This window comes from Macaca fascicularis, chromosome 20 (assembly GCF_037993035.2).
Source record: "Macaca fascicularis isolate 582-1 chromosome 20, T2T-MFA8v1.1".
NCBI classification, from domain to species: Eukaryota; Metazoa; Chordata; class Mammalia; order Primates; family Cercopithecidae; genus Macaca; species Macaca fascicularis.
This window is the reverse complement of record NC_088394.1, coordinates 39,984,198-40,010,778: the sequence shown is the minus strand read 5'-3', so window position 1 is coordinate 40,010,778 and position 26,581 is coordinate 39,984,198.

Genomic DNA, 26,581 nt, shown 5'->3' with positions numbered 1-26,581 from the left:
TTTGGAACCCCTAGAGGGCTAGGGTAAAAAAGGAAATATCCTCAGATGAAATCTGGAAAGAAGCTTTCTGAGAAACTGCTTAGTGTTCTGTTAATTCATCTCACAGAGTTACATCTGTATTTCGTGGATCTCTTTGCTAGCCTTATTTCTGTGGAATCTGAGAACAGATATTTCGGATCCGTTTGGAGACTATAGGGCCAAAGGAAATATCCTCCGATAACAAAGAGAAATAAGCTTTCTGAGAAACTTCTTTGTGTTCTGTGAAATCATCTCACAGAGTTACAGCTTTCCCCTCAAGAAGCCTTTCGCTAAGACAGTTCTTGTGGAATTGGCAATGTGATATTTGGAAGCCCATAGAGGGCTACGGTGAAAAAGGAGATATCCTCAGATGAAATCTGGAAAGAAGCTTTCTGAGAAACTGCTTAGTGTTCTTTTAATTCATCTCAGAGAGTTACATCTGTATTTCGTGGATCTCCTTGCTAGCCTTATTTCTGTGGAATCTGAGAACAGATATTTCGGATCCGTTTGGAGACTATAGGGCCAATGGAAATATCCTCCGATAACAAAGAGAAATAAGCTTTCTGAGAAACTTCTTTGTGTTCTGTGAAATCATCTCACAGAGTTACAGATTTCCACTCAAGAAGCCTTTCGCTAAGAGAGTTCTTGTGGAATTGGCAAAGTGATATTTGGAAGCCCATAGAGGGCTATGGTGAAAAAGGAGATATCCTCAGATGAAATCTGGAAAGAAGCTTTCTGAGAAACTGCTTAGTGTTCTGTTAATTCATCTCACAGAGTTACGTCTGTATTTCGTGGATCTCTTTGCTAGCCTTATTTCTGTGGAATCTGAGAACAGATATTTCGGATCCCTTTGGAGACTATAGGGCCAAAGGAAATATCCTCCGATATCAAAGAGAAAGAAACTTTCTGAAAACTTCTTTGTGTTCTGTGAAATCATCTCACAGAGTTACAGCTTTCCCCTCAAGAAGCCTTTCGCAGAGACAGTTCTTGTGGAATTGGCAAAGTGATATTTGGAAGCCCATAGAGGACTATCGTGAAAAAGGAAATATCCTCAGATGAAATCTGGAAAGAAGCTTTCTGAGAAACTGCTTAGTGTTCTGTTAATTCATCTCACAGAGTTACATCTGTATTTCGTGGATCTCCTTGCTAGCCTTATTTCTGTGGAATCTTAGAACAGATATTTCGGATCCCTTTGGAGACTATAGGGCCAAAGGAAATATCCTCCGATAACAAAGAGAAAGAAGCTTTCTGAGAAACTTCTTTGTGTTCTGTGAAATCATCTCACAGAGTTACAGCTTTCCCCTCAAGAAGCCTTTCGCTAAGACAGTTCTTGTGGAATTGGCACAGTGATATTTGGAAGCTCATAGAGGGCTATGGTGAAAAAGGAGATATCCTCAGATGAAATCTGGAAAGAAGCTTTCTGAGAAACTGCTTAGTGTTCTGTTAATTCATCTCACAGAGTTACATCTGTATTTCGTGGATCTCTTTGCTAGCCTTATTTCTGTGGAATCTGAGAACAGATATTTCGGGATCCCTTTGGAGACTATAGGGCCAAAGGAAATATCCTCCGATAACAAAGAGAAAGAAGCTTTCTGAGAAACTTCTTTGTGTTCTGTGAAATCATCTCACAGAGTTACAGCTTTCCCCTCAAGAAGCCTTTCGCTAAGACAGTTCTTGTGGAAGTGGCAAAGTGATATTTGGAAGCCCAAGAGGGCTAGTTTGAAAAAGGAAATATCCTCAGATGAAATCTGGAAAGAAGCTTTCTGAGAAACTGCTTCGTGTTCTGTTAATTCATCTCACAGAGTTACATCTGTATTTCGTGGATCTCTTTGCTAGCCTTATTTCTGTGCAATCTGAGAACAGATATTTCGGATCCCTTTGGAGACTATAGGGCCAAAGGAAATATCCTCCGATAACAAAGAGAAAGAAGCTTTCTGAGAAACTTCTTTGTGTTCTGTGAAATCATCTCACAGAGTTACAGCTTTCCCCTCAAGAAGCCTTTCGCTAAGACAATTCTTGTGGATTTGGCAAAGTGATATTTGGAAGCCCATAGAGGGCATGGTGAAAAAGGAAATATCCTCAGATGAAATCTGGAAAGAAGCTTTCTGAGAAACTGCTTAGTGTTCTGTTAATTCATCTCACAGAGTTACATCTGTATTTCGTGGATCTCTTTGCTAGCCTTATTTCTGTGGAATCTGAGAACAGATATTTCGGATCCCTTTGGAGACTATAGGGCCAAAGGAAATATCCTCCGATAACAAAGAGAAAGAAGCTTTCTGAGAAACTTCTTTGTGTTCTGTGAAATCATCTCACAGGGTTACAGCTTTCCCCTCAAGAAGCCTTTCGCTAAGACAGTTCTTGAGGAATTGTCAAAGTGATATTTGGAAGCTCATAGAGGGCTAGGGTGAAAAAGGAAATATCCTCAGATGAAATCTGGAAAGAAGCTTTCTGAGAAACTGCTTAGTGGTCTGTTAATTCATCTCACAGAGTTACATCTGTATTTCGTGGATCTCTTTGCTAGCCTTATTTTTGTGGAATCTGAGAACAGATATTTCGGATCCCTTTGGAGACTATAGGGCCAAAGGAAATATCCTCCGATAACAAAGAGAAAGAAGCTTTCTGAGAAACTTCTTTGTGTTCTGTGAAATCATCTCACAGAGTTACAACTTTCCCCTCAAGAAGCCTTTCGCTAAGACAGTTCTTCTGGAATTGGCAAGGTGATATTTGGAAGCCCATAGAGGGCTATGGTGAGAAAGGAAATATCCTCAGATGAAATCTGGAAAGAAGCTTTTTGAGAAACTGCTTAGGGTTCTGTTAATTCATCTCACAGAGTTACATCTGTATTTCGTGGATCTCTTTGCTTGCCTTATTTCTGTGGAATCTGAGAACAGATATTTCGGTTCCCTTTGGAGACTATAGGGCCAAAGGAAATATCCTCCGATATCAAAGAGAAAGAAACTTTCTGAGAAACTTCTTTGTGTTCTGTGAAATCATCTCACAGTGTTACAGCTTTCCCCTCACGAAGCCTTTCGCAGAGACAGTTCTTCTGGAATTGGCAAAGTGATATTTGGAAGCCCATAGAGGGCTATGGTGAAAAAGGAAATATCCTCAGATGAAATCTGGAAAGAAGCTTTCTGAGAAACTGCTTAGTGTTCTGTTAATTCATCTCACAGAGTTACATCTGTATTTCGTGGATCTCCTTGCTAGCCTTATTTCTGTGGAATCTGAGAACAGATATTTCGGATCCCTTTGGAGACTATAGGGCCAAAGGAAATATCCTCCGATAACAAAGAGGAAGAAGCTTTCTGAGAACTTCTTTGTGTTCTGTGAAATCATCTCACAGAGTTGCAGCTTTCCCCTCAAGAAGCCTTTCGCTAAGACAGTTCTTGTGGAAGTGGCAAAGGGATATTTGGAAGCCTAAGAGGGCTAGGGTGAAAAAGGAAATATCCTCAGATGAAATCTGGAAAGAAGCTTTCTGAGAAACTGCTTAGTGTTCTGAATATTCATCTCACAGAGTTACATCTGTATTTCGTGGATCTCTTTGCTAGCCTTATTTCTGTGCAATCTGAGAACAGATATTTCGGATCCCTTTGGAGACTATAGGGCCAAAGGAAATATCCTCCAATAACAAAGAGAAAGAAGCTTTCTGAGAAACTTCTTTGTGTTCTGTGAAATCATCTCACAGAGTTACAGCTTTCCCCTCAAGAAGCCTTTCGCTAAGACAGTTCTTGTGGATTTGGCAAAGTGATATTTGGAAGCCCATAGAAGGCTATGGTGAAAAAGGAAATATCCTCAGATGAAATCTGGAAAGAAGCTTTCTGAGAAACTGCTTAGTGTTCTGTTATTTCATCTCACAGAGTTACATCTGTATTTCGTGGATCTCTTTGCTAGCCTTATTTCTGTGGAATCTGAGAACAGATATTTTGGATCCCTTTGGAGACTATAGGGCCAAAGGAAATATCCTCCGATAACAAAGAGAAAGAAGCTTTCTGAGAAACTTCTTTGCGTTCTGTGAAATCATCTCACAGAGTTACAGCTTTCCCCTCAAGAAGCCTTTCGCTAAGAAAGTTCTTGTGGAAGTGGCAAAGTGATATTTGGAAGCCCATAGAGGGCTAGGGTGAAGAAGGAAATATCCTCAGATGAAATCTGGAAAGAAGTTTTCTGAGAAACTGCTTAGTGTTCGGTTAATTCATCTCACAGAGTTACATCTGTATTTCGTGGATCTCTTTGCTAGCCTTATTTTTGTGGAATCTGAGAACCGATATTTCGGAACCCTTTGGAGACTATAGGGCCAAAGGAAATATCCTACGATAAAAAAGAGAAAGAAGCTTTCTGAGAAACTTCTTTGTGTTCTGTGAAATCATCTCACAGAGTTACAACTTTCCCCTCAAGAAGCCTTTCGCTAAGACAGTTCTTCTGGAATTGGCAAGGTGATATTTGGAAGCCCATAGAGGGCTATGGTGAGAAAGGAAATATCCTCATATGAAATCTGGAAAGAAGCTTTTTGAGAAACTGCTTAGGGTTCTGTTAATTCATCTCACAGAGTTACATCTGTATTTCGTGGATCTCTTTGCTAGCCTTATTTCTGTGGAATCTGGGAACAGATATTTCGGTTCCCTTTGGAGACTATAGGGCCAAAGGAAATATCCTCCGATATCAAAGAGAAAGAAACTTTCTAAGAAACTTCTTTGTGTTCTGTGAAATCATCTCACAGAGTTACAGCTTTCCCCTCAAGAAGCCTTTCGCAGAGACAGTTCTTCTGGAATTGGCAAAGTGATATTTGGAAGCCCATAGAGGCCTATGGTGAAAAAGGAAATATCCTCAGATGAAATCTGGAAAGAAGCTTTCTGAGAAACTGTTTAGTGTTCTGTTAATTCATCTCACAGAGTTACATCTGTATTTCGTGGATCTCCTTGCTAGCCTTATTTCTGTGGAATCTTAGAACAGATATTTCGGATCCCTTTGCAGACTATAGGGCAAAAGGAAATATCCTCCGATAAGAAAGAGAAAGAAGCTTTCTGAGAAACTTCTTTGTGTTCTGTGAAATCATCTCACAGAGTTACAGCTTTCCCCTCAAGAAGCCTTTCACTAAGACTGTTCTTGTGGAATTGGCAAAGTGATATTTGGAAGCTCATAGAGGTCTATGGTGAAAAAGAAGATATCCTCAGATGAAATCTGGAAAGAAGCTTTCTGAGAAACTGCTTAGTGTTCTGTTAATTCATCTCACAGAGTTACATCTGTATTTCGTGGATCTCTTTGCTAGCCTTATTTATGTGGAATCTGAGAACAGATATTTCGGATCCCTTTGGAGACTATAGGGCCAAAGGAAATATCCTCCGATAACAAAGAGAAAGAAGCTTTCTGAGAAACTTCTTTGTGTTCTGTGAAATCATCTCACAGAGTTACAGCTTTCCCCTCAAGAAGCCTTTCGCTAAGACAGTTCTTGTGGAATTGGCAAAGTGATATTTGGAAGCCCATAGAGGGCTATGGTGAAAAAGGAAATATCCTCAAATGAAATCTGGAAAGAAGCTTTCTGAGAAACTGCTTAGTGTTCTGTTAATTCATCTCACAGAGTTACATCTGTATTTCGTGGATCTCCTTGCTAGCCTTATTTCTGTGGAATCTGAGAACAGATATTTCGGATCCCTTTGGAGACTATAGGGCCAAAGGAAATATCCTCCGATAACAAAGAGAAAGAAGCTTTCTTAGAAACTTCTTTGTGTTCTGTGAAATCGTCTCAGAGAGTAACAGAATTCCCCTCAAGAAGCCTTTCGCTAAGACAGTTCTTGTGGAATTGGCAAAGTGATATTTGGAAGCCCATAGAGGGCTATGGTGAAAAAGGATATATCCTCAGATGAAATCTGGAAAGAAGCTTTCTGAAAAACTGCTTAGTGTTCTGTTAATTCATCCCACAGAGTTACATCTGTATTTCGTGGATCTCTTTGCTAGCCTTATTTCTGTGGAATCTGAGAACAGATATTTTGGATCCCTTTGGAGACTATAGGGCCAAAGGAAATATCGTCCGATAACAAAGAGAAAGAAGCTTTCTGAGAAACTTCTTTGTGTTCTTTGAAATCATTTCACAGAGTTACAGCTTACCCCTCAAGAAGCCTTTCGCTAAGACAGTTCTTGTGGAATTGGCAATGTGATATTTTGAAGCCCTAAGAGGGCTATGGTGAAAAAGGAAATATCCTCAGATGAAATCTTGAAAGAAGCTTTCTGAGAAACTGCTTAGTGTTCTGTTAATTCATCTCACAGAGTTACATCTGTATTTCGTGGATCTCTTTGCTAGCCTTATTTCTGTGGAATCTGAGAACAGATATTTCGGATCCCTTTGGAGACTATAGGGCCAAAGGAAATATCCTCCGATAACAAAGAGAAAGAAGCTTTCTGAGAAACTTCTTTGTGTTCTGTGAAATCATCTCACAGAGTTACAGCTTTCCCCTCAAGAAGCCTTTCGCTAAGACAGTTCTTGTGGATTTGGCAAAGTGATATTTGGAAGCCCATAGAAGGCTATGGTGAAAAAGGAAATATCCTCAGATGAAATCTGGAAAGAAGCTTTCTGAGAAACTGCTTAGTGTTCTGTTATTTCATCTCACAGAGTTACATCTGTATTTCGTGGATCTCTTTGCTAGCCTTATTTCTGTGGAATCTGAGAACAGATATTTTGGATCCCTTTGGAGACTATAGGGCCAAAGGAAATATCCTCCGATAACAAAGAGAAAGAAGCTTTCTGAGAAACTTCTTTGTGTTCTGTGAAATCATCTCACAGAGTTACAGCTTTCCCCTCAAGAAGCCTTTCGCTAAGACAGTTCTTGTGGATTTTTCAAAGTGATATTTGGAAGCCCATAGAGGGCATGGTGAAAAGGAAATATCCTCAGATGAAATCTGGAAAGAAGCTTTCTGAGAAACTGCTTAGTGTTCTGTTAATTCATCTCACAGAGTTACATCTGTATTTCGTGGATCTCTTTGCTAGCCTTATTTCTGTGGAATCTGAGAACAGATATTTCGGATCCCTTTGGAGACTATAGGGCCAAAGGAAATATCCTCCGATATCAAAGAGAAAGAAGCTTTCTGAGAAACTTCTTTGTGTTCTGTGAAATCATCTCCCAGAGTTACAGCTTTCCCCTCAAGAAGCCTTTCGCTAAGACAGTTCTTGTGGATTTCGCAAAGTGATATTTGGAAGCCCATAGAGGGCTATGGTGAAAAAGGAAATATCCTCAGATGAAATCTGGAAAGAAGCTTTCTGAGAAACTGCTTAGTGTTCTGTTAATTCATCTCACAGAGTTACATCTGTATATCGTGGATCTCTTTGCTAGCCTTATTTCTGTGGAATCTGAGAACAGATATTTTGGATCCCTTTGGAGACTATATGGCCAAAGGAAATATCCTCCGATAACAAAGAGAAAGAAGCTTTCTGAGAAACTTCTTCGTGTTCTGTGAAATCATCTCACAGAGTTACAGCTTTCCCCTCAAGAAGCCTTTCGCTAAGACAGTTCTTGTGGATTTGGAAAAGTGATATTTGGAAGCCCATAGAGGGCTAGGGTGAAGAAGGAAATATCCTCAGATGAAATCTGGAAAGAAGCTTTCTGAGAAACTGCTTACGGTTCTGTTAATTCATCTCACAGAGTTACATCTGTATTTCGTGGATCTCTTTGCTAGCCTTATTTCTGTGGTATCTGACAACAGATATTTCGGTTCCCTTTGGAGACTATAGGGCCAAAGGAAATATCCTCCGATATCAAAGAGAAAGAAACTTTCTGAGAAACTTCTTTGTGTTCTATGAAATCATCTCACAGAGTTACAGCTTTCCTCTCAAGAAGCCTTTCGCAGAGACAGTTCTTCTGGAATTGGCAAAGTGATATTTGGAACCCCTAGAGGGCTAGGGTGAAAAAGGAAATATCCTCAGATGAAATCTGGAAAGAAGCTTTCTGAGAAACTGCTTAGTGTTCTGTTAATTCATCTCACAGAGTTACATCTGTATTTCGTGGATCTCCTTGCTAGCCTTATTTCTGTGGAATCTGAGAACAGATATTTCGGATCCCTTTGGAGACTATAGGGCCAAAGGAAATATCCTCCGATAACAAAGAGAAAGAAGCTTTCTGAGAAACTTCTTTGTGTTCTGTGAAATCATCTCACAGAGTTACAGATTTTCCCTCAAGAAGCCTTTCGCTAAGACACTTCTTGTGGAATTCGCAAAGTGATATTTGGAAGCCCATAGAGGGCTATGGTGAAAAAGGAGATATCCTCAGATGAAATCTGGAAAGAAGCTTTCTGAGAACCTGCTTAGTGTTCTGTTAATTCATCTCACAGAGTTACATCTGTATTTCTTGTATCTCTTTGCTAGCCTTATTTCTGTGGAATCTGAGAACAGATATTTCGGATCCCTTTGGAGACTATAGGGCCAAAGGAAATATCCTCCGATAACAAAGAGAAAGAAGCTTTCTGAGAAACTTCTTTGTGTTCCGTGAAATCATCTCACAGAGTTACAGATTTCCCCTCAGGAAGCCTTTCGCTATGACAGTTCTTGTGGAATTGGCAAAGTGATATTTGGAAGCCCATAGAGGGCTATGGTGAAAAAGGAGATATCCTCAGATGAAATCTGGAAAGAAGCTTTCTGAGAACCTGCTTAGTGTTCTGTTAATTCATCTCACAGAGTTACATCTGTATTTCGTGGATCTCTTTGCTAGCCTTATTTCTGTGGAATCTGAGAACAGATATTTCGGATCCCTTTGGAGACTATAGGGCCAAAGGAAATATCCTCCGATAACAAAGAGAAAGAAGCTTTCTGAGAAACTTCCTTGTGTTCTGTGAAATCATCTCACAGAGTTACAGCTTTCCCCTCAAGAAGCCTTTCGCTAAGACAGTTCTTGTGGAATAGGCAAAGTGATATTTGGAAGCCCATAGAGGGCTATGGTGAAAAAGGAAATATCCTCAGATGAAATCTGGAAGGAAGCTTTCTGAGAAACTGCTTAGTGTTCTGTTAATTCATCTCACAGAGTTACATCTGTATTTCGTGTATCTCTTTGCTAGACTTATTTCTGTGGAATCTGAGAACAGATATTTCGGATCCCTTTGGAGACTATAGGGCCAAAGGAAATATCCTCCGATAACAAAGAGAAAGAAGCTTTCTGAGAAACTTCTTTGTGTTCTGTGAAATCATCTCACAGAGTTACAGCTTTCCCCTCAAGAAGCCTTTCGCTAAGACAGTTCTTGTGGATTTGGCAAAGTGATATTTGGAAGCCCATAGAGGGCTATGGTGAAAAAGGAAATATCCTCAGATGAAATCTGGAAAGAAGCTTTCTGAGAAACTGCTTAGTGTTCTGTTAATTCATCTCACAGAGTTACATCTGTATTTCGTGGATCTCTTTGCTAGCCTTATTTCTGTGGAATCTGAGAACAGATATTTCGGATCCCTTTGGAGACTATAGGGCCACAGGAAATATCCTCCGATAACAAAGAGAAAGAAGCTTTCTGAGAAACTTCTTTGTGTTCTGTGAAATCATCTCACAGAGTTACAGCTTTCCCCTCAAGAAGCCTTTCGCTAAGACAGTTCTTGTGGATTTGGCAAAGTGATATTTGGAAGCCCATAGAGGGCTATGGTGAAAAAGGAAATATCCTCAGATGAAATCTGGAAAGAAGCTTTCTGAGAAACTGCTTAGTGTTCTGTTAATTCATCTCACAGAGTTACATCTGTATTTCGTGGATCTCTTTGCTAGCCTTATTTCTGTGGAATCTGAGAACAGATATTTCGGATCCCTTTGGAGACTATAGGGCCAAAGGAAATATCCTCCGATAACAAAGAGAAAGAAGTTTTCTGAGAAACTTCTTTCTGTTCTGTGAAATCATCGCACAGAGTTACAGCTTTCCCCTCAAGAAGCCTTTCGCTAAGACAGTTTTGTGGAAGTGGCAAAGTGATATTTGGAAGCCCATAGAGGGCTAGGGTGAAGAAGGAAATATCCTCAGATGAAATCTGGAAAGAAGCTTTCTGAGAAGCTGCTTAGTGTTCTGTTAATTCATCTCACAGAGTTACATCTGTATTTCGTGGATCTCTTTGCTAGCCTTATTTCTGTGGAATCTGACAACAGATATTTCGGTTCCCTTTGGAGACTATAGGGCCAAAGGAAATATCCTCCGATATCAAAGAGAAAGAAACTTTCTGAGAAACTTCTTTGTGTTCTATGAAATCATCTCACAGAGTTACAGCTTACCCCTCAAGAAGCCTTTCGCTAAGACAGTTCTTGTGGAATTGGCAAAGTGATATTTGGAAGCCCATAGAGGGCTATGATGAAAAAGGAAATATCCTCAGATGAAATCTGGAAGGAATATTTCTGAGAAACTGTTTAGTGTTCTGTAAATTCAACTCACAGAGTTACATCTGTATTTCGTGGATCTCTTTGCTAGCCTTATTTCTGTGGAATCTGAGAACAGATATTTCGGATCCCTTTGGAGACTATAGGGCCAAAGGAAATATCCTCCGATAACAAAGAGAAAGAAGCTTTCTGAGAAACTTCTTTGTGTTCTGTGAAATCATCTCAGAGGGTTACAGCTTTCCCCTCAAGAAGCCTTTCGCTAAGACAGTTCTTGAGGAATTGTCAAAGTGATATTTGGAAGCTCATAGAGGGCTAGGGTGAAAAAGGAAATATCCTCAGATGAAATCTGCAAAGAAGCTTTCTGAGAAACTGCTTAGTGTTCTGTTAATTCATCTCACAGAGTTACATCTGTATTTCGTGGATCTCTTTGCTAGCCTTATTTTTGTGGAATCTGAGAACAGATATTTCGGATCCCTTTGGAGACTATAGGGCCAAAGGAAATATCCTCCGATAAAAAAGAGAAAGAAGCTTTCTGAGAAACTTCTTTGTGTTCTGTGAAATCATCTCACAGAGTTACAACTTTCCCCTCAAGAAGCCTTTCGCTAAGACAGTTCTTCTGGAATTGTCAAGGTGATATTTGGAAGCCCATAGAGGGCTATGGTGAGAAAGGAAATATCCTCACATGAAATCTGGAAAGAAGCTTTTTGAGAAACTGCTTAGGGTTCTGTTAATTCATCTCACAGAGTTACATCTGTATTTCGTGGATCTCTTTGCTAGCCTTATTTCTGTGGAATCTGAGAACAGATATTTCGGTTCCCTTTGGAGACTATAGGGCCAAAGGAAATATCCTCCGATATCAAAGAGAAAGAAACTTTCTGAGAAACTTCTTTGTGTTCTGTGAAATCATCTCACAGAGTTACACCTTTCCCCTCAAGAAGCCTTTCGCAGAGACAGTTCTTCTGGAATTGGCAAAGTGATATTTGGAAGCCCATAGAGGGCTATGGTGAAAAAGGAAATATCCTCAGATGAAATCTGGAAAGAAGTTTTCTGAGAAACTGCTTAGTGTTCTGTTAATTCATCTCACAGAGTTACATCTGTATTTCGTGGATCTCCTTGCTAGCCTTATTTCTGTGGAATCTTAGAACAGATATTTCGGATCCCTTTGGAGACTATAGGGCCAAAGGAAATATCCTCCGATAAGAAAGAGAAAGAAGCTTTCTGAGAAACTTCTTTGTGTTCTGCGAAATCATCTCACAGAGTTACAGCTTTCCCCTCAAGAAGCCTTTCGCTAAGACAGTTCTTGTGGAATTGGCAAAGTGATATTTGGAAGCCCATAGAGGGCTATGGTGAAAAAGGAGATATCCTCACATTAAATTTGCAAAGAAGCTTTCTGAGAACCTGCTTAGTGTTCTGTTAATTCATCTCACAGAGTTACATCTGTATTTCATGGATCTCTTTGCTTGCCTTATTTCTGTGGAATCTGAGAACAGATATTTCGGATCTCTTTGGAGACTTTAGGGCCAAAGGAAATATCCTCCGATAACAAAGAGAAAGAAGCTTTCTGAGAAACTTCCTTGTGTTCTGTGAAATCATCTCACAGAGTTACAGCTTTCCCCTCAAGAAGCCTTTCGCTAAGACAGTTCTTGTGGAATAGGCAAAGTGATATTTGGAAGCCCATAGAGGGCTATGGTGAAAAAGGAAATATCCTCAGATGAAATCTGGAAGGAAGCTTTCTGAGAAACTGCTTAGTGTTCTGTTAATTCATCTCACAGAGTTACATCTGTATTTCGTGTATCTCTTTGCTAGACTTATTTCTGTGGAATCTGAGAACAGATATTTCGGATCCTTTTGGAGACTATAGGGCCAAAGGAAATATCCTCCGATAACAAAGAGAAAGAAGCTTTCTGAGAAACTTCTTTGTGTTCTGTGAAATCATCTCACAGAGTTACAGCTTTCCCCTCAAGAAGCCTTTCGCTAAGACAGTTCTTGTGGATTTGGCAAAGTGATATTTGGAAGCCCATAGAGGGCTATGGTGAAAAAGGAAATATCCTCAGATGAAATCTGGAAAGAAGCTTTCTGAGAAACTGCTTAGTGTTCTGTTAATTCATCTCACAGAGTTACATCTGTATTTCGTGGATCTCTTTGCTAGCCTTATTTCTGTGGAATCTGAGAACAGATATTTCGGCTCCCTTTGGAGACTATAGGGCCAAAGGAAATATCCTCCGATAACAAAGAGAAAGAAGCTTTCTGAGAAACATCTTTGTGTTCTGTGAAATCATCTCACAGAGTTACAGCTTTCCCCTCAAGAAGCCTTTCGCTAAGACAGTTCTTGTGCAATAGGCAAAGTGATATTTGGAAGCCCGTAGAGGGCTGTGGTGAAAAAGGAAATATCCTCAGATGAAATCTGGAAAGAAGCTTTCTGAGAAACTGCTTAGTGTTCTGTTAATTCATCTCACAGAGTTACATCTGTATTTCGTGGATCTCTTTGCTAGCCTTATTTCTGTGGAATCTGACAACAGATATTTCGGTTCCCTTTGGAGACTATAGGGCCAAAGGAAATATCCTCCGATATCAAAGAGAAAGAAACTTTCTGAGAAACTTCTTTGTGTTCTATGAAATCATCTCACAGAGTTACAGCTTACCACTCAAGAAGCCTTTCGCAGAGACAGTTCTTGTGGAATTGGCAAAGTGATATTTGGAAGCCCTAGAGGGCTAGGGTGAAAAAGGAAATATCCTCAGATGAAATCTGGATAGAAGCTTTCTGAGAAACTGCTTAGTGTTCTGTTAATTCATCTCACAGAGTTACATCTGTATTTCGAGGCTCTCCTTGCTAGCCTTATTTCTGTGGAATCTGAGAACAGATATTTCGGATCCGTTTGGAGACTATAGGGCCAATGGAAATATCCTCCGATAACAAAGAGAAATAAGCTTTCTGAGAAACTTCTTTGTGTTCTGTGAAATCATCTCACAGAGTTACAGCTTTCCCCTCAAGAAGCCTTTCGCTAAGACAGTTCTTGTGGAAGTGGCAAAGTGATATTTGGAAGCCCATAGAGGGCTATGGTGAAAAAGGAGATATCCTCAGATGAAATCTGGAAAGAAGCTTTCTGAGAAACTGCTTAGTGTTCTGTTAATTCATCTCACAGAGTTACATCTGTATTTCGTGGATCTCCTTGCTAGCCTTATTTCTGTGGAATCTGAGAACAGATATTTCGGATCCGTTTGGAGACTATAGGGCCAATGGAAATATCCTCCGATAACAAAGAGAAAGAAGCTTTCTGAGAAACTTCTTTGTGTTCTGTGAAATCATCTCACAGAGTTACAGCTTTCCCCTCAAGAAGCCTTTCGCAGAGACAGTTCTTGTGGAATTGGCAAAGTGATATTTGGAAGCCCATAGAGGGCTATGGTGAAAAAGGAAATATCCTCAGATGAAATCTGGAAAGAAGCTTTCTGAGAAACTGCTTAGTGTTCTGTTAATTCATCTCACAGAGTTACATCTGTATTTCGTGGATCTCCTTGCTAGCCTTATTTCTGTGGAATCTTAGAACAGATATTTCGGATCCCTTTGGAGACTATAGGGCCAAAGGAAATATCCTCCGATAACAAAGAGAAAGAAGCTTTCTGAGAAACTTCTTTGTGTTCTGTGAAATCATCTCACAGAGTTACAGCTTTCCCCTCAAGAAGCCTTTCGCTAAGACAGTTCTTGTGGAATTGGCAAAGTGATATTTGGAAGCTCATAGAGGGCTATGGTGAAAAAGGAGATATCCTCAGATGAAATCTGGAAAGAAGCTTTCTGAGAAACTGCTTAGTGTTCTGTTAATTCATCTCACAGAGTTACATCTGTATTTCGTGGATCTCTTTGCTAGCCTTATTTCTGTGTAATCTGAGAACAGATATTTCGGATCCCTTTGGAGACTATAGGGCCAAAGGAAATATCCTCCGATAACAAAGAGAAAGAAGCTTTCTGAGAAACTTCTTTGTGTTCTGTGAATTCATCTCCAGAGTTACAGCTTTCCCCTCAAGAAGCCTTTCGCTAAGACAGTTCTTGTGGAAGTGGCAAAGTGATATTTGGAAGCCCAAGAGGGCTAGGGTGAAAAAGGAAATATCCTCAGATGAAATCTGGAAAGAAGCTTTCTGAGAAACTGCTTCGTGTTCTGTTAATTCATCTCACAGAGTTACATCTGTATTTCGTGGATCTCTTTGCTAGCCTTATTTCTGTGCAATCTGAGAACAGATATTTCGGATCCCTTTGGAGACTATAGGGCCAAAGGAAATATACTCCGATAACAAAGAAAAAGAAGCTTTCTGAGAAACTTCTTTGTGTTCTGTGAAATCATCTCACAGAGTTACAGATTTCCCCTCAAGAAGCCTTTCGCTAAGACAGTTCTTGTGGAATTGGCAAAGTGATATTTGGAAGCCCATAGAGGGCTATGATGAAAAAGGAAATATCCTCAGATGAAATCTGGAAGGAATATTTCTGAGAAACTGCTTAGTGTTCTGTAAATTCAACTCACAGAGTTACATCTGTATTTCGTGGATCTCTTTGCTAGCCTTATTTCTGTGGAATCTGAGAACAGATATTTCGGATCCCTTTGGAGACTATAGGGCCAAAGGAAATATCCTCCGATAACAAAGAGAAAGAAGCTTTCTGAGAAACTTCTTTGTGTTCTGTGAAATCATCTCAGAGGGTTACAGCTTTCCCCTCAAGAAGCCTTTCGCTAAGACAGTTCTTGAGGAATTGTCAAAGTGATATTTGGAAGCTCATAGAGGGCTAGGGTGAAAAAGGAAATATCCTCAGATGAAATCTGGAAAGAAGCTTTCTGAGAAACTGCTTAGTGTTCTGTTAATTCATCTCACAGAGTTACATCTGTATTTCGTGGATCTCTTTGCTAGCCTTATTTTTGTGGAATCTGAGAACAGATATTTCGGATCCCTTTGGAGACTATAGGGCCAAAGGAAATATCCTCCGATAAAAAAGAGAAAGAAGCTTTCTGAGAAACTTCTTTGTGTTCTGTGAAATCATCTCACAGAGTTACAACTTTCCCCTCAAGAAGCCTTTCGCTAAGACAGTTCTTCTGGAATTGCCAAGGTGATATTTGGAAGCCCATAGAGGGCTATGGTGAGAAAGGAAATATCCTCACATGAAATCTGGAAAGAAGCTTTTTGAGAAACTGCTTAGGGTTCTGTTAATTCATCTCACAGAGTTACATCTGTATTTCGTGGATCTCTTTGCTAGCCTTATTTCTGTGGAATCTGAGAACAGATATTTCGGTTCCCTTTGTAGACTATAGGGCCAAAGGAAATATCCTCCGATATCAAAGAGAAAGAAACTTTCTGAGAAACTTCCTTGTGTTCTGTGAAATCATCTCACAGAGTTACAGCTTTCCCCTCAAGAAGCCTTTCGCAGAGACAGTTCTTCTGGAATTGGCAAAGTGATATTTGGAAGCCCATAGAGGGCTATGGTGAAAAAGGAAATATCCTCAGATGAAATCTGGAAAGAAGCTTTCTGAGAAACTGCTTAGTGTTCTGTTAATTCATCTCACAGAGTTACATCTGTATTTCGTGGATCTCCTTGCTAGCCTTATTTCTGTGGAATCTTAGAACAGATATTTCGGATCCCTTTGGAGACTATAGGGCCAAAGGAAATATCCTCCGATAAGAAAGAGAAAGAAGCTTTCTGAGAAACTTCTTTGTGTTCTGCGAAATCATCTCACAGAGTTACAGCTTTCCCCTCAAGAAGCCTTTCGCTAAGACAGTTCTTGTGGAATTGGCAAAGTGATATTTGGAAGCCCATAGAGGGCTATGGTGAAAAAGGAGATATCCTCAGATGAAATCTGGAAAGAAGCTTTCTGAGAACCTGCTTAGTGTTCTGTTAATTCATCTCACAGAGTTACATCTGTATTTCGTGGATCTCTTTGCTTGCCTTATTTCTGTGGAATCTGAGAACAGATATTTCGGATCCCTTTGGAGACTTTAGGGCCAAAGGAAATATCCTCCGATAACAAAGAGAAAGAAGCTTTCTGAGAAACTTCCTTGTGTTCTGTGAAATCATCTCACAGAGTTACAGCTTTCCCCTCAAGAAGCCTTTCGCTAAGACAGTTCTTGTGGAATAGGCAAAGTGATATTTGGAAGCCCATAGAGGGCTATGGTGAAAAAGGAAATATCCTCAGATGAAATCTGGAAGGAAGCTTTCTGAGAAACTGCTTAGTGTTCTGTTAATTCATCTCACAGAGTTACATCTGTATTTCGTGTATCTCTTTGCTAGACTTATTTCTGTGGAATCTGAGAACAGATATTTCGGATCCCTTTGGAGACTATAGGGCCAAAGGAAATATCCTCCGATAACAAAGAGAAAGAAGCTTTCTGAGAAACTTCTTTGTGTTCTGTGAAATCATCTCACAGAGTTACAGCTTTCCCCTCAAGAAGCCTTTCGCTAAGACAGTTCTTGTGGAATTGGCAAAGTGATATTTGGAAGCCCATAGAGGGCTACGGTGAAAAAGGAGATATCCTCAGATGAAATCTGGAAAGAAGCTTTCTGAGAAACTGCTTAGTGTTCTGTTAATTCATCTCACAGAGTTACATCTGTATTTCGTGGATCTCCTTGCTAGCCTTATTTCTGTGGAATCTGAGAACAGATATTTCGGATCCGTTTGGAGACTATAGGGCCAATGGAAATATCCTCCGATAACAAAGAGAAAGAAGCTTTCTGAGAAACTTCTTTGTGTTCTGTGAAATCATCTCACAGAGTTACAGATTTCCACTCAAGAAGCCTTTCGCTAAGAGAGTTCTTGTGGAATTGGCAAAGTGATATTTGGAAGCCCATAGAGGGCTATGGTGAAAAAGGAGATATCCTCAGATGAAATCTGGAAAGAAGCTTTCTGAGAACCTGCTTAGTGTTCTGTTAATTCATCTCACAGAGTTACATCTGTATTTCGTGGATCTCTTTGCTAGCCTTATTTCTGTGGAATCTGAGAACAGATATTTCGGATCCCTTTGGAGACTATAGGGCCAAAGGAAATATCCTCCGATATCAAAGAGAAAGAAACTTTCTGAAAACTTCTTTGTGTTCTGTGAAATCATCTCACAGAGTTACAGCTTTCCCCTCAAGAAGCCTTTCGCAGAGACAGTTCTTGTGGAATTGGCAAAGTGATATTTGGAAGCCCATAGAGGGCTACGATGAAAAGGAAATATCCTCAGATGAAATCTGGAAAGAAGCTTTCTGAGAAACTGCTTAGTGTTCTGTTAATTTATCTCACAGAGTTACATCTGTATTTCGTGGATCTCCTTGCTAGCCTTATTTCTGTGGAATCTTAGAACAGATATTTCGGATCCCTTTGGAGACTATAGGGCCAAAGGAAATATCCTCCGATAACAAAGAGAAAGAAGCTTTCTGAGAAACTTCTTTGTGTTCTGTGAAATCATCTCACAGAGTTACAGCTTTCCCCTCAAGAAGCCTTTCGCTAAGACAGTTCTTGTGGAATTGGCAAAGTGATATTTGGAAGCTCATAGAGGGCTATGGTGAAAAAGGAGATATCCTCAGATGAAATCTGGAAAGAAGCTTTCTGAGAAACTGCTTAGTGTTCTGTTAATTCATCTCACAGAGTTACATCTGTATTTCGTGGATCTCTTTGCTAGCCTTATTTCTGTGTAATCTGAGAACAGATATTTCGGATCCCTTTGGAGACTATAGGGCCAAAGGAAATATCCTCCGATAACAAAGAGAAAGAAGCTTTCTGAGAAACATCTTTGTGTTCTGTGAAATCATCTCACAGAGTTACAGCTTTCCCCTCAAGAAGCCTTTCGCTAAGACAGTTCTTGTGCAATAGGCAAAGTGATATTTGGAAGCCCGTAGAGGGCTGTGGTGAAAAAGGAAATATCCTCAGATGAAATCTGGAAAGAAGCTTTCTGAGAAACTGCTTAGTGTTCTGTTAATTCATCTCACAGAGTTACATCTGTATTTCGTGGATCTCTTTGCTAGCCTTATTTCTGTGGAATCTGACAACAGATATTTCGGTTCCCTTTGGAGACTATAGGGCCAAAGGAAATATCCTCCGATATCAAAGAGAAAGAAACTTTCTGAGAAACTTCTTTGTGTTCTATGAAATCATCTCACAGAGTTACAGCTTACCACTCAAGAAGCCTTTCGCAGAGACAGTTCTTGTGGAATTGGCAAAGTGATATTTGGAAGCCCTAGAGGGCTAGGGTGAAAAAGGAAATATCCTCAGATGAAATCTGGATAGAAGCTTTCTGAGAAACTGCTTAGTGTTCTGTTAATTCATCTCACAGAGTTACATCTGTATTTCGAGGCTCTCCTTGCTAGCCTTATTTCTGTGGAATCTGAGAACAGATATTTCGGATCCGTTTGGAGACTATAGGGCCAATGGAAATATCCTCCGATAACAAAGAGAAATAAGCTTTCTGAGAAACTTCTTTGTGTTCTGTGAAATCATCTCACAGAGTTACAGCTTTCCCCTCAAGAAGCCTTTCGCTAAGACAGTTCTTGTGGAAGTGGCAAAGTGATATTTGGAAGCCCATAGAGGGCTATGGTGAAAAAGGAGATATCCTCAGATGAAATCTGGAAAGAAGCTTTCTGAGAAACTGCTTAGTGTTCTGTTAATTCATCTCACAGAGTTACATCTGTATTTCGTGGATCTCCTTGCTAGCCTTATTTCTGTGGAATCTTAGAACAGATATTTCGGATCCCTTTGGAGACTATAGGGCCAAAGGAAATATCCTCCGATAACAAAGAGAAAGAAGCTTTCTGAGAAACTTCTTTGTGTTCTGTGAAATCATCTCACAGAGTTACAGCTTTCCCCTCAAGAAGCCTTTCGCTAAGACAGTTCTTGTGGAATTGGCAAAGTGATATTTGGAAGCTCATAGAGGGCTATGGTGAAAAAGGAGATATCCTCAGATGAAATCTGGAAAGAAGCTTTCTGAGAAACTGCTTAGTGTTCTGTTAATTCATCTCACAGAGTTACATCTGTATTTCGTGGATCTCTTTGCTAGCCTTATTTCTGTGTAATCTGAGAACAGATATTTCGGATCCCTTTGGAGACTATAGGGCCAAAGGAAATATCCTCCGATAACAAAGAGAAAGAAGCTTTCTGAGAAACTTCTTTGTGTTCTGTGAATTCATCTCCAGAGTTACAGCTTTCCCCTCAAGAAGCCTTTCGCTAAGACAGTTCTTGTGGAAGTGGCAAAGTGATATTTGGAAGCCCAAGAGGGCTAGGGTGAAAAAGGAAATATCCTCAGATGAAATCTGGAAAGAAGCTTTCTGAGAAACTGCTTCGTGTTCTGTTAATTCATCTCACAGAGTTACATCTGTATTTCGTGGATCTCTTTGCTAGCCTTATTTCTGTGCAATCTGAGAACAGATATTTCGGATCCCTTTGGAGACTATAGGGCCAAAGGAAATATACTCCGATAACAAAGAAAAAGAAGCTTTCTGAGAAACTTCTTTGTGTTCTGTGAAATCATCTCACAGAGTTACAGATTTCCCCTCAAGAAGCCTTTCGCTAAGACAGTTCTTGTGGAATTGGCAAAGTGATATTTGGAAGCCCATAGAGGGCTATGATGAAAAAGGAAATATCCTCAGATGAAATCTGGAAGGAATATTTCTGAGAAACTGCTTAGTGTTCTGTAAATTCAACTCACAGAGTTACATCTGTATTTCGTGGATCTCTTTGCTAGCCTTATTTCTGTGGAATCTGAGAACAGATATTTCGGATCCCTTTGGAGACTATAGGGCCAAAGGAAATATCCTCCGATAACAAAGAGAAAGAAGCTTTCTGAGAAACTTCTTTGTGTTCTGTGAAATCATCTCAGAGGGTTACAGCTTTCCCCTCAAGAAGCCTTTCGCTAAGACAGTTCTTGAGGAATTGTCAAAGTGATATTTGGAAGCTCATAGAGGGCTAGGGTGAAAAAGGAAATATCCTCAGATGAAATCTGGAAAGAAGCTTTCTGAGAAACTGCTTAGTGTTCTGTTAATTCATCTCACAGAGTTACATCTGTATTTCGTGGATCTCTTTGCTAGCCTTATTTTTGTGGAATCTGAGAACAGATATTTCGGATCCCTTTGGAGACTATAGGGCCAAAGGAAATATCCTCCGATAAAAAAGAGAAAGAAGCTTTCTGAGAAACTTCTTTGTGTTCTGTGAAATCATCTCACAGAGTTACAACTTTCCCCTCAAGAAGCCTTTCGCTAAGACAGTTCTTCTGGAATTGCCAAGGTGATATTTGGAAGCCCATAGAGGGCTATGGTGAGAAAGGAAATATCCTCACATGAAATCTGGAAAGAAGCTTTTTGAGAAACTGCTTAGGGTTCTGTTAATTCATCTCACAGAGTTACATCTGTATTTCGTGGATCTCTTTGCTAGCCTTATTTCTGTGGAATCTGAGAACAGATATTTCGGTTCCCTTTGTAGACTATAGGGCCAAAGGAAATATCCTCCGATATCAAAGAGAAAGAAACTTTCTGAGAAACTTCCTTGTGTTCTGTGAAATCATCTCACAGAGTTACAGCTTTCCCCTCAAGAAGCCTTTCGCAGAGACAGTTCTTCTGGAATTGGCAAAGTGATATTTGGAAGCCCATAGAGGGCTATGGTGAAAAAGGAAATATCCTCAGATGAAATCTGGAAAGAAGCTTTCTGAGAAACTGCTTAGTGTTCTGTTAATTCATCTCACAGAGTTACATCTGTATTTCGTGGATCTCCTTGCTAGCCTTATTTCTGTGGAATCTTAGAACAGATATTTCGGATCCCTTTGGAGACTATAGGGCCAAAGGAAATATCCTCCGATAAGAAAGAGAAAGAAGCTTTCTGAGAAACTTCTTTGTGTTCTGCGAAATCATCTCACAGAGTTACAGCTTTCCCCTCAAGAAGCCTTTCGCTAAGACAGTTCTTGTGGAATTGGCAAAGTGATATTTGGAAGCCCATAGAGGGCTATGGTGAAAAAGGAGATATCCTCAGATGAAATCTGGAAAGAAGCTTTCTGAGAACCTGCTTAGTGTTCTGTTAATTCATCTCACAGAGTTACATCTGTATTTCGTGGATCTCTTTGCTTGCCTTATTTCTGTGGAATCTGAGAACAGATATTTCGGATCCCTTTGGAGACTTTAGGGCCAAAGGAAATATCCTCCGATAACAAAGAGAAAGAAGCTTTCTGAGAAACTTCCTTGTGTTCTGTGAAATCATCTCACAGAGTTACAGCTTTCCCCTCAAGAAGCCTTTCGCTAAGACAGTTCTTGTGGAATAGGCAAAGTGATATTTGGAAGCCCATAGAGGGCTATGGTGAAAAAGGAAATATCCTCAGATGAAATCTGGAAGGAAGCTTTCTGAGAAACTGCTTAGTGTTCTGTTAATTCATCTCACAGAGTTACATCTGTATTTCGTGGATCTCCTTGCTAGCCTTATTTCTGTGGAATCTTAGAACAGATATTTCGGATCCCTTTGGAGACTATAGGGCCAAAGGAAATATCCTCCGATAACAAAGAGAAAGAAGCTTTCTGAGAAACTTCTTTGTGTTCTGTGAAATCATCTCACAGAGTTACAGCTTTCCCCTCAAGAAGCCTTTCGCTAAGACAGTTCTTGTGGAATTGGCAAAGTGATATTTGGAAGCTCATAGAGGGCTATGGTGAAAAAGGAGATATCCTCAGATGAAATCTGGAAAGAAGCTTTCTGAGAAACTGCTTAGTGTTCTGTTAATTCATCTCACAGAGTTACATCTGTATTTCGTGGATCTCTTTGCTAGCCTTATTTCTGTGTAATCTGAGAACAGATATTTCGGATCCCTTTGGAGACTATAGGGCCAAAGGAAATATCCTCCTATAACAAAGAGAAAGAAGCTTTCTGAGAAACTTCTTTGTGTTCTGTGAATTCATCTCACAGAGTTACAGCTTTCCCCTCAAGAAGCCTTTCGCTAAGACAGTTCTTGTGGAAGTGGCAAAGTGATATTTGGAAGCCCAAGAGGGCTAGGGTGAAAAAGGAAATATCCTCAGATGAAATCTGGAAAGAAGCTTTCTGAGAAACTGCTTAGTGTTCTGTTAATTCATCTCACAGAGTTACATCTGTATTTCGTGGATCTCTTTGCTAGCCTTATTTCTGTGCAATCTGAGAACAGATATTTCGGATCCCTTTGGAGACTATAGGGCCAAAGGAAATATCCTCCGATAACAAAGAGAAAGAAGCTTTCTGAGAAACTTCTTTGTGTTCTGTGAAATCATCTCACAGAGTACAGATTTCCCCTCAAGAAGCCTTTCGCTAAGACAGTTCTTGTGGAATTGGCAAAGTGATATTTGGAAGCCCATAGAGGGCTATGATGAAAAAGGAAATATCCTCAGATGAAATCTGGAAGGAATATTTCTGAGAAACTGCTTAGTGTTCTGTAAATTCAACTCACAGAGTTACATCTGTATTTCGTGGATCTCTTTGCTAGCCTTATTTCTCTGGAATCTGAGAACAGATATTTCGGATCCCTTTGGAGACTATAGGGCCAAAGGAAATATCCTCCGATAAAAAACAGAAAGAAGCTTTCTGAGAAACTTCTTTGTGTTCTGTGAAATCATCTCACAGAGTTACAACTTTCCCCTCAAGAAGCCTTTCGCAGAGACAGTTCTTCTGGAATTGGCAAAGTGATATTTGGAAGCCCATAGAGGGCTATGGTGAAAAAGGAAATATCCTCAGATGAAATCTGGAAAGAAGCTTTCTGAGAAACTGCTTAGTGTTCTGTTAATTCATCTCACAGAGTTACATCTGTATTTCGTGGATCTCCTTGCTAGCCTTATTTCTGTGGAATCTTAGAACAGATATTTCGGATCCCTTTGGAGACTATAGGGCCAAAGGAAATATCCTCCGATAACAAAGAGAAAGAAGCTTTCTGAGAAACTTCTTTGTGTTCTGGGAAATCATCTCACAGAGTTACAGCTTTCCCCTCAAGAAGCCTTTCGCTAAGACAGTTCTTGTGGAATTGGCAAAGTGATATTCGGAAGCCCAAGAGGGCTAGGGTGAAAAAGGAAATATCCTCAGATGAAATCTGGAAAGAAGCTTTCTGAGAAACTGCTTAGTGTTCTGTAAATTCATCTCACAGAGTTACATCTGTATTTCGTGGATCTCTTTGCTAGCCTTATTTCTGTGCAATCTGAGAACAGATATTTCGGATCCCTTTGGAGACTTTAGGGCCAAAGGAAATATCCTCCGATAACAAAGAGAAAGAAGCTTTCTGAGAAACTTCCTTGTGTTCTGTGAAATCATCTCACAGAGTTACAGATTTCCCCTCAAGAAGCCTTTCGCTATGACAGTTCTTGTGGAATTGGCAAAGTGATATTTGGAAGCCCATAGAGGGCTATGGTGAAAAAGGAGATATCCTCAGATGAAATCTGGAAAGAAGCTTTCTGAGAAACTGCTTAGTGTTCTGTTAATTCATCTGAAAGAGTTACATCTGTATTTCGTGGATCTCTTTGCTAGCCTTATTTCTGTGGAATCTGAGAACAGATATTTCGGATCCCTTTGGAGACTATAGGGCCAAAGGAAATATCCTCCGATAACAAAGAGAAAGAAGCTTTCTGAGAAACTTCCTTGTGTTCTGTGAAATCATCTCACAGAGTTGCAGCTTTCCCCTCAAGAAGCCTTTCGCTAAGACAGTTCTTGTGGAATAGGCAAAGTGATATTTGGAACCCCATAGAGGGCTATGGTGAAAAAGGAAATATCCTCAGATGAAATCTGGAAGGAAGCTTTCTGAGAAACTGCTTAGTGTTCTGTTAATTCATCTCACAGAGTTACATCTGTATTTCGTGTATCTCTTTGCTAGACTTATTTCTGTGGAATCTGAGAACAGATATTTCGGATCCCTTTGGAGACTATAGGGCCAAAGGAAATATCCTCCGATAACAAAGAGAAAGAAGCTTTCTGAGAAACTTCTTTGTGTTCTGTGAAATCATCTCACAGACTTACAGCTTTCCCCTCAAGAAGCCTTTCGCTAAGACAGTTCTTGTGGATTTGGCAAAGTGATATTTGGAAGCCCATAGAGGGCTATGGTGAAAAAGGAAATATCCTCAGATGAAATCTGGAAAGAAGCTTTCTGAGAAACTGCTTAGTGTTCTGTTAATTCATCTCACAGAGTTACATCTGTATTTCGTGGATCTCTTTGCTAGCCTTATTTCTGTGGAATCTGAGAACAGATATTTCGGATCCCTTTGGAGACTATAGGGCCAAAGGAAATATCCTCCGATAACAAAGAGAAAGAAGCTTTCTGAGAAACTTCTTTGTGTTCTGTGAAATCATCTCACAGAGTTACAGCTTTCCCCTCAAGAAGCCTTTCGCTAAGACAGTTCTTGTGGATTTGGCAAAGTGATATTTGGAAGCCCATAGAGGGCTATGGTGAAAAAGGAAATATCCTCAGATGAAATCTGGAAAGAAGCTTTCTGAGAAACTGCTTAGTGTTCTGTTACTTCATCTCACAGAGTTACATCTGTATTTCGTGGATCTCTTTGCTAGCCTTATTTCTGTGGAATCTGAGAACAGATATTTCGGATCCCTTTGGAGACTATAGGGCCAAAGGAAATATCCTCCGATAACAAAGAGAAAGAAGCTTTCTGAGAAACTTCTTTCTGTTCTGTGAAATCATCGCACAGTGTTACAGCTTTCCCTTCAAGAAGCCTTTCGCTACGACAGTTCTTGTGGAATTGGCACAGTGATATTTGGAAGCTCATAGAGGGCTATGGTGAAAAAGGAGATATCCTCAGATGAAATCTGGAAAGAAGCTTTCTGAGAAACTGCTTAGTGTTCTGTTAATTCATCTCACAGAGTTACATCTGTATTTCGAGGATCTCTTTGCTAGCCTTATTTCTGTGGAATCTGAGAACAGATATTTCGGATCCCTTTGGAGACTATAGGGCCAAAGGAAATATCCTCCGATAACAAAGAGAAAGAAGCTTTCTGAGAAACTTCTTTGTGTTCTGTGAAATCATCTCACAGAGTTACAGCTTTCCCCTCAAGAAGCCTTTCGCTAAGACAGTTCTTGTGGAAGTAGCAAAGTGATATTCGGAAGCCCAAGAGGGCTAGGGTGAAAAAGGAAATATCCTCAGATGAAATCTGGAAAGAAGCTTTCTGAGAAACTGCTTAGTGTTCTGTAAATTCATCTCACAGAGTTACATCTTTATTTCGTGGATCTCTTTGCTAGCCTTATTTCTGTGCAATCTGAGAACAGATATTTCGGATCCCTTTGGAGACTATAGGGCCAAAGGAAATATCCTCCGATAAGAAAGAGAAAGAAGCTTTCTGAGAAACTTCTTTGTGTTCTGTGAAATCATCTCACAGAGTTACAGCTTTCCCCTCAAGAAGCCTTTCGCTAAGACAATTCTTGTGGATTTGGCAAAGTGATATTTGGAAGCCCATAGAGGGCATGGTGAAAAAGGAAATATCCTCAGATGAAATCTGGAAAGAAGCTTTCTGAGAAACTGCTCAGTGTTCTGTTAATTCATCTCACCGAGTTACATCTGTATTTCGTGGATCTCTTTGCTAGCCTTATTTCTGTGGAATCTGAGAACAGATATTTCGGATCCCTTTGGAGACTATAGGGCCAAAGGAAATATCCTCCGATAACAAAGAGAAAGAAGCTTTCTGAGAAACTTCTTTGTGTTCTGTGAAATCATCTCACAGAGTAACAGAATTCCCCTCAAGAAGCCTTTCGCTAAGACAGTTCTTGTGGAATTGGCAAAGTGATATTTGGAAGCCCATAGAGGGCTATGGTGAAAAAGGAGATATCCTCAGATGAAATCTGGAAAGAAGCTTTCTGAAAAACTGCTTAGTGTTCTGTTAATTCATCTCACAGAGTTACATCTGTATTTCGTGGATCTCTTTGCTAGCCTTTTTTCTGTGGAATCTGAGAACAGATATTTCGGATCCCTTTGGAGACTATAGGGCCAAAGGAAATATCCTCCGATAACAAAGAGAAAGAAGCTTCCTGAGAAACTTCTTTGTGTTCTTTGAAATCATCTCACAGAGTTACAAATTTCCCCTCAAGAAGCCTTTCGCTAAGACAGTTCTTGTGGAATTGGCAAAGTGATATTTGGAAGCCCATAGAAGGCTATGGTGAAAAAGGAAATATCCTCAGATGAAATCTGGAAAGAAGCTTTCTGAGAAACTGCTTAGTGTTCTGTTAATTCATCTCACAGAGTTACATCTGTATTTCGTGGATCTCTTTGCTAGCCTTATTTCTGTGGAATCTGAGAACAGATATTTTGGATCCCTTTGCAGACT